We start from the raw sequence: 8,523 nt of genomic DNA on the forward strand, positions 1-8,523 counted from the left end.
AGCAGATTCTTTGCAAACCTTTCTGGAGCTGCTAAATGTTACCTTTCCTCTTCACTGGCATTATTATATCTGTGCAAATACCTCAGATAAGATTTTTGAGAACATTTAAGTATTATCAACAAAGTTATTATCTGAAAACTGTCAATGATTAAATCTTGGCTGTACGTGCATCTCCAGGGCTTGCGATTAGAAAACAAAAGTGGAGTCTCTTCTTTTGAATGTGGCACAGTCAGAGACTCGACAGATTTCCAGTGTCACAGCTCTGAGGCGGTCTGATGACATGAGCCGAGATGCATGGGATTCATTCCCATCTCTCCTCGGAACAGGGGGGTCTATCAGCCAGAGACATAATTTAGCCAGTGGGGAGCTATGCAGCAAAAAATTGGCTTCAGCCCACGGTTTGCTATGGAAAGGTGGGAAGAGATTATTATTGTTAATTTATATAGTGCCACAAACACATATGGGGCTTCACAGTGAAGCACAGGGCCAGATTGTGATCCCAGTTACAGTGGTGTAGATCCAGAGCGACTCTGCTGACATCAGTGGAGTCACTCTGGATTCACCAACTGTGTAACTGAGGTCAGAATTTGGCCTGTGATCCCTGCCCCAAAGACTTTACAATGCAAGGGCCAGATTCTCACCCCACTTACACCACTGAAAATAGAGAGTGACTCCACTGACTTCGGTGGAGTAACCTTAGTGCAAATGAGATCAGAATCTGATTCTAGTCAGAGACGGTGACCAGATGAGTTATTATCACAGACCCTAAAGGGTAGGGGAGATGATCCAAGAAGCCCCTCTCAACCCAATCAGGAATCATCCTAATACCTATATGGTAGTTCTCATGTGTGAGTGCAAGGAACAATAGATGCCCTGACAAGAAAGAAATCCAGGCAAAAAGAGGTCCCCCCTCAATGTATTCTGGGGGTGTCCTTTGTGTCCTTCCTCTGCCTTTGGCTAAAGATAGAACAGGGAGGGCCAGGACTCTCAGGGGGCACTGAGTATTTTCTCTCTCAGGTGCTTGGCAGCTGGTTCTTGTTCATAGAATCATAGATTATTAGGGTTGGAAGGGACCTCAGGAGATCATCTAGTCCAACCCCCTGCTCAAAGCAGGACCGATCCCCAACTGGCCCCCTCAAGGATTGAACTCACAACCCTGGGTTTAGCAGGCCAATGCTCAAACCACTGAGCTATCCGTCCTTCATGTGCTCAGGGTCTGACTGATCACTCTATATGGGGCCGGGTAGGAATTTCCCCCAGCTCAGATTGGCAGGAACCTTGGGGGGGGGTTACAATTTTCTCTACAGAAGGGGTCTCAAACACACGGCCTCTGGGCTGCATGCGACCTGTAGAGTTATTTCCTGCAGCCCACCATAGGCGCCAACTCCACCGGCAGCCATGCTCCCCTCGGTGCAGGAGGTAGAGGGACCCAGGCCCACCCTACGCCAATGGGTCCCAGCACAGGGAATCCAGCTGCAACCCGCTGACTCACACTCTGGCATCGGAACCAGACTACAGTCTGGTCCCCCGGCTCTGCTTCCTATCAGACTCTGGATGTACGGTCCCGTGGTCCAAAGATCCTCTGCCTCCTCAGGATCCTCGTCTGCCTCCCCCGACGGCAAGGCGTTGGTCCACTCGGGGGCTGGGCCAGACTCTTGCAGAGCCATCTGCTCCCTAGAAGAGACGTCCGCTCTCTCTCGTGGCTCAGCAGCAAATGAGCTCCAGGGCTCTACTTTTCTACTTCCTGTCCCACTCTGGTACTTCTAGTGAGGGGGGCGGGGCAGATTTGGCCCCACCCACCAGGGGAGTGTAGTGGACCCCTCACACTCCAGTTCGAAGGGAGACCACTCCGCCTCACTACAGGCACGAAATAGTCTCATCCCCTCTGGGCTGTAAAACTTTGTTCTAATGTCGGTTGTTGGGTTTAGTGTGCGGGTGGGCTGTGATACACAGGTCAGACTGGATGATCTGGTGGGCCCTTCCACCTTAAAGTTTATCACCCTAGGACTGTAAAAGCAGGTCATAGCCAGGGCTGGATTAAAGCAGTCCAGGCCCCAATCACACCATGACACAAGAAGGCCCCCCACTTTGTGGTGGCAGGGGCTCCGTGCCCTTCCTGAAAAGCAGGAGAAGCAGTGTCAGGACAGCATGAGCTCCAACTTTCCACCTTAGGAGCACGGCTGGCTGCAGGGTCCCTGCAGCCGCTGGAGCGGACCTGGGATGAGAGATGTGTGTCCACTGCAGCCTCCTCACGCTACACACAGACCTCTCTGCTGGAGTGGTGTTGGCAGGGCCCTCAAGCACTGGGTGTTGAAGCGATCACCGTAATGAGATGAATGGGTCAATCACACTCCTCAAAGCTCTTGTTATGGGTTCTCTGAAGACTCAGGCAGCTGTCGCTGCTTTGGTTACAGTTGGGTCACAGTTTCAAGCTTTGTTTTGCGACTATCCAGGGTCAGAAACTGACTTTTGTTAAGAAAAAATGAAATCCTACAGTCTGATATAATCACGACGACTTCAGGAGCTGGTGCCCTAGGCCTGGGATTATGATGTTTGTGCTTTAATCCGCCCTTAGTACTGCCGTCTTATTTAGAGCTTAGTTCAATGTAACTTGAACTTAAACACAGGAACAGGCACAGGCTTCAGGGCTCTAGAATAGCTTCAGTAGGACCTTGGTTGGAGATGATCACTTTCTGCAATACTGACAGATCACGTCTGCTTTCCGCTCCCTGTCCTGGTTACATAATGTTCTCATGCAAATTTTATAAGAGAAAATATAAAAATTGCCTATGCATAAAAAATGACTCACTGGAAAACTGATCACATTGAACTTAACTATGTTTTGATCCACAGCCAAATTGCTTCATTTATTTGAAGTGTAAATTATTCCTTTGCCTAACGCCCAGTTCACAGGGAGTTCAAGGCCATTTGCTTTTAATGGGTCTCTAATCAGAAAGTTTTACAAAGTATTGGGGGGCAAGGTAGAGAAAGCATTTGGGAGGAACTTGAAATCCTCTTTTCTCAATGTATAGATGGAAGGTTTCTAATCTCCACACCCCCACCTCAGTTCAACCACCAGCTCCTCTGCCTTGCTGGAGGGCACTTCTCAGAGCTGTTTTCTCTGGTGAATTCTCTTTCAAATGTCACAATTTCAGACAAAGAATGTGAGCTATTTAGAAACTCTCAAACCTCACCTCCAGGCGGCGTTTGTCCTCGTGAGCCAGCCTGAAATCTTTACTGCAGCGGGCAGGTCTATATTACAGAAGCACAAGACTCCCTAGGCCCCAGTGTGATGCTTCTTGGGGTATCCAGGATGGGGACTTACCTGGCTAGCCCCTGCCTCTAGACCAGTGGTCTCCAAACTTTTTTGAATATGCACCCCATCAGTAAAAACTTTTTGAGCACCCACCCCCTGCTCCCAGTTGAACAATCGAAGCCAAAAAAACCAAACCAAACAACCAGAAAAAAAGGTTGCTCGGACTCCTGGCCAAACTGCAGAGGGAGGGAAAAAAAAAAGGCGGCACTGCTCTGGCGGTGCTCCTCCTGCTGCTCACCCCGAAGGATCCTCCTGTGCGCACCCCACTTTGGAGACCACTGCTCTCGACAGAGGGAGTCTTGCTTGTGGTAACTGGATGTCACCTCCCTAACCCCACTGCCACTCAAGCACTCCCCTCCGGACTATGCCAACTCTTGCTTTGCTTTGCAGGTTAACAAGAGGAGCACCTCATTCCCTGAATGCCCAGTGATATCCAGTCCCTGACACTGGCTACTTGGTTTCTCTTTAAAGAAAACAAACCCAGATCCAAACTTCACAGGTGTTTGAAATCCAACTCCCATCCAAAGCAGGGAGTTGAGCCCAAATCCTAGGCTTGGCCCCTAATAGCTGGGAAATCCTCTCTCTCTAATGCGGGAGAGATCAAACACAGAAAAGAGCACCCATTTTTACATTGGCTTATGAAAAAGTGTGGGATTATACTGAAGGTCAGGAAGATACTGATAACTTTCATATCAGAGCACAAGTGTACATTCTGTCCCCAAGTACTTCTGGGACAATAAACGGTTAAACAATGGAGATCACACACCCAGTACTCAGAAAGCAATGCCTGAACTTAGTCTGAGGACAGGTCACGTGAAAGATACCAATGAGACCCTCTTACAAAGGATATAGTCAAATCATAAACAAACTCAGGCATTTCTAAGATGCTAATCACTGTGATTTCTAAGTGCTGTGGAATTGACTCTAAGTGTATTTCTCTAGAAAACAGCTGGAGATATTCCAATAACAAATGTAGCTATCTCCAAAGGGGGGAAAAAAAATCTCATTTACATTAACAGTGCCTGGGTGGAGATCAAATGAATACAGCCGAGAACAGAATGTATCATATAAAAAGTTTAAGTCAGACTTAGACTGGACCCTTACACTGTCCCCAATACTAAGTATATAAGAATCAAACTGTTAGAGGATGCTACCCATGAGTATACATGGTTGTAGAAAAATTGCTTATGCTATTTCCCAAGTAACACAATGAAGTCACATTATTACACTCTTCACTCTCACCCCTTTGAGGCATTAAAAAGTCCAAAGATAAAAGGAAACTAAGAACTCAAAATTGAGTCAGCCATTAAGTCTAGGAGCCCGTCCTACTCTTCAAATAACTCATCCTTTGGTTGGTCGCCAAAGGTCCAGTCATCCCACCCATTGGGAGGCTCATCCAGCCAGCAAGCTGTCTCAGTCTCTCTGCTGCAATCAGGCCTCCCTCCCAGAAGAAGCAGAGCTCTGCCCTCCCTCCTCGCTAGCCCCCAACTCAGGTGAGCCTTCTCCATACCTGATATCAGCGGCAGGTGCAGTGGGGCAGGGCTAATGGGGTCCACAGGCCCTCAGTAACCCCCTCCCTGTCACAGTCCCAGGGGGACACTCAGGACTCACTGAACCAGAGAGTCCAAACTCCTCTTTCAAGAATGAGTCCCTCCACTTCAGGCTTAACTCACCTTGGCAAAGCAGCGTGAGGAAGCTTGCACCACAGCTGTTTGGGGAGACGCAGAAGAATTCATGCTTTAGGGCTGAGTGTGCAGCAATTGCCTCCAGCAGTGAATTCCCTATTAAGAGAAAAAGAGAGGGGCAGATTCTTGGCTGGTGTAAACTGACTTTAATAGAGTGATGCTGGCCCAGTCTTAACACCTATACCTCCTCCCTGAACTGAAATAAGGACTTTTGTGCAACTGAGTGCAAACAACAACTGGGTTGTCCAAGGGCAGTTTTGTGATGAACAATTCATTTTCATTATTATTTTTAAAATTATGTGCCTGCTTTCTTCTTGATCTTGCAGCAACGGATGGATTTTTGCAGGACCCCCTCAGCAATGACTAGAAAAATGAAAGAGACCAGGACAGTAGTTCCATCAGCCCCAAGAGCTAATGTTGGAAACTTTAAAGAAGAGGAACATGGTGAGAGGATTGGATTCCATGTCATGCCCTGAATTTGCTAGCTGGAGGAATGCACCTACACATTCCCAACTAAACCAATGTTAGCTAGGCACACTCTTCCACTCTTGGACTGGTCGTGAGCAACTGCAGCCACGTCAGGCCTTTAGGGCAGAATTATGACAGATTCCATCTCTCTGCTGCTCCAGCTCTCAAAGGCTCAGTAAAACCATTGCCAAGTAGTGACCACAGACTGCTGGTGCCTTAGTACAATACTTTGCACAGTCTATAATGTCTTTCCTAGGAGGATCTCAAAGCACTTTACAAACTAGTCTCCCAGTGCCCTTGTGGGGTAGGTAGGTATCCTCCCTTGTACTGATGAGGAAAGTGACACACACAGAGGTGAAGTGACTTGCTCAGGCTTACAAAGGGAGTTAACGACAGGGCTTGGAGCAGAACCTAGGAAGTGTTTCCCTGTTTTAACCACTAGAGAACGCTTCCCTCCTAGAAGTTGCAGTACAAGTACCAAATCTGTAGATTTCTTTTTATCACTTTTTTAAAAAAGCTTTAACAGTTTTACAAATCACTGTTTTGAACATCCAGGTGAGTACATAAACAGGAACCATGCGGGGGGGGGGGGGGGGGAAGAGAAAGGAAAAGAAAAGATTGTGTTTCCACCAAGCATGTCCTGAAACTGTCCAGGAATATCCAGATGTCTAACAACTCAGGCTTTGGCTACACTGGACTTTTGTCCGCAAAACTTTTGTTGTTCAGGGGTGTGAAAAAAACCACACACATCCCCGAATGACAAAAGTTTTACCAATGTAAAGCACTGGCATGAACAGCACTTTGTCGGCAGGAGAGCTCTCCTGCTGACAAAGCTATTGCCGCTCGCTGGGGGTGGAATTGTGTGTGTGGGCGGGAGAGCTCTCCTGCCGACAAAGAGCAGCTACACCGCGCATCTTTTAGCAGCATGGCTGTAGCAGCACAGCTGTGTCGCTAAAAGGTGCGTAATGTAGACATAGCCTAAGTGAGGGTAGAAAAAGGATTCAACCAGCAAGCCGGGCAATTCAAAGGCTGGAACAGAGGACGAATGCAGTAACAACTATGCACCACTGCTACCAAAATGTGAGGCTCAGCCAGCATCAAGCATCTAGGATATCAGCATATTACTCACCAATTCAGCAGGGTCCATCAAAATCAGGCGAGGCTCCACAAAATGGCACACTCCAAGAGGGCATGTTTCCAGTTAAGAGCAGCACCAAGCCGGCTCTTTCTGTACATAACTCCCAGCCAGAATTCTGAGTAAATGAGTCATCAAGTCGTGTCCCTGCTCCCGGCTGTTTCAGCAAATAGAGTGCATTTCATTCGGTCTCTGGATAGGATTCCTGTAAAGGAGGACATTATCTCCAGGCCCCTGGAGATGCTGGTTAGTGAGTAGTAATCTGGGTACTATTTTCTCTCATAACCAGCCGTATCCTTCCTTTCATGCAATCTACTATTTCACAGCAGGGTCAGCCCAGGGCAGCCAAAGAGAAGCATAAATACTGCACTGCTTAGCAGAAGACTGAGGACAGGCAGAATGTCTAAATATTTTTAGTCAGAGACAGAAGGTTTGACTACCACTTAACTAGCTGTGATCTGTAAAGCAGTGAGGAAGTATGGTGCTGGACATGAAGTTCAAAAGAGCAGTAATATTATATATGAAAGGATAACTAGATGATGTTGCATAGGGCCATATCACCCATACTGCTGTTTTATCTTCAGCTTAAAACAAGGGGACTCCTCACACATGGGGGCTGCGATTCAAAACACTGCCAGAGGGGCAAACAAAAGCCTTACTGTAAGGAAGAATCAGGCCTAGATTGATTAGCGATCAACCAGTCCAACACAAGCTTGTTAAAATCCAAACACAAAGCTTGTTTCATTTAGCAGGCACAAAATAAGCTATGTGCCTATATCTGTATAAGAAGAGATACTCAGAGTTCGAATGGGACAAAAAATTCCACGTGCACTTGAATTGAACAGTCTGCATTTGGGTGAATGGGAGTAAAGCTTGTCTACCGCACCGGAGGCAAAGGTATTCTCAAAGATTTTGATGGAATGAGCCACATTACGGTTACAACACAACATATTGATACCAAGCTCATTCTGCTGACAAAAATACCTGCAGCATGTAACATTCCAAGAGCATAGAAATACAAGAGCCCTGAGAAATAAAGCAAAAGCTCAATTTGACTAGGGGGTCAAAATGAGATGTTACTGGACAGACACCAGACACTGACTAAATGATCTAGATGCTGTAATAAAAAAAAAGTCAAGGGTTAGTGCAGATCAAAATATCTGAATAAAGTCACTGAATGTGAATGCTACAACTCCTTATCCCAATAGGAACAGTTCTGGGAGTTACGTCTAGACTTCAAAACGCCAGTGTTTTTAGTTTTGGGTGCACGACAAGGGTTTTGGCAGGTCCAGCTTCAGCTGAGAAAGTCAAAAGTCTGCACCTTCAACTCCCCCCTTTTGGTAGGTATAAATTTAAATGACTTTCCTTTGGGCATCTCTCCACACCTGAACTACATTAAAGCATCATCTACAAGAATTGACTATCTGGATGGTTGGAACTAATTGTTGATCTGCTAATTTGGGAAGAGAGTGACCACCACCATGCTGCATAATGTTTGCAACATATCAAAAGAAGAGAACTTTAAACTCAACAGGAATGAATGCCAGGCTGGGCTGACTGAAATCAGTTATGTGAGACGGATAATAAGTGACCAGAGTCCAGCCAGACCCCAAGGAAGCAGAAACAACTGTACAAATAGAAAGACCCTCAGATGAACAGGCCTTGCACAGATTCATGCTGATGTTAACATGTCCTCTCTAATTTGTTACAAACTAGGTATTTCAATCACAGCTCTTCTTGAGATAGTACAGAATGGCATTGGGATGAGAGGCAAGAAAAGAAACTTTAGGGCTTGTAGTTGTCACAAGAACAAAAATCCCAAAATGTTCTGAGATTAAGAGCCTAAAATCTCAGCTGATACAAGTTCCCATTTGTACGGGAGCTGACCTGTGTGACAATTGCCTGGAGCACTAATCCGC

At 46.6% G+C, this 8,523-nt stretch overlaps 1 protein-coding gene across 1 annotated transcript in view; it reads right to left on the minus strand.

Annotated features, from left to right (window-relative positions):
- Positions 1-5,078: 5,078 nt before the first annotated feature.
- Positions 5,079-8,523, minus strand: part of LOC127039109 (lethal(3)malignant brain tumor-like protein 4) — a 101,236-nt gene continuing 97,791 nt past the window's right edge. Inside the window, exon 22 of the transcript XR_007770876.1 lies at positions 5,079-5,097. The gene's annotated coding sequence lies outside the window, so the exon portion shown is untranslated. The remainder of the gene's footprint in view (positions 5,098-8,523) is intronic.

Source organism: Gopherus flavomarginatus, chromosome 22, assembly GCF_025201925.1.
Source record: "Gopherus flavomarginatus isolate rGopFla2 chromosome 22, rGopFla2.mat.asm, whole genome shotgun sequence".
Taxonomy (NCBI): Eukaryota; Metazoa; Chordata; order Testudines; family Testudinidae; genus Gopherus; species Gopherus flavomarginatus.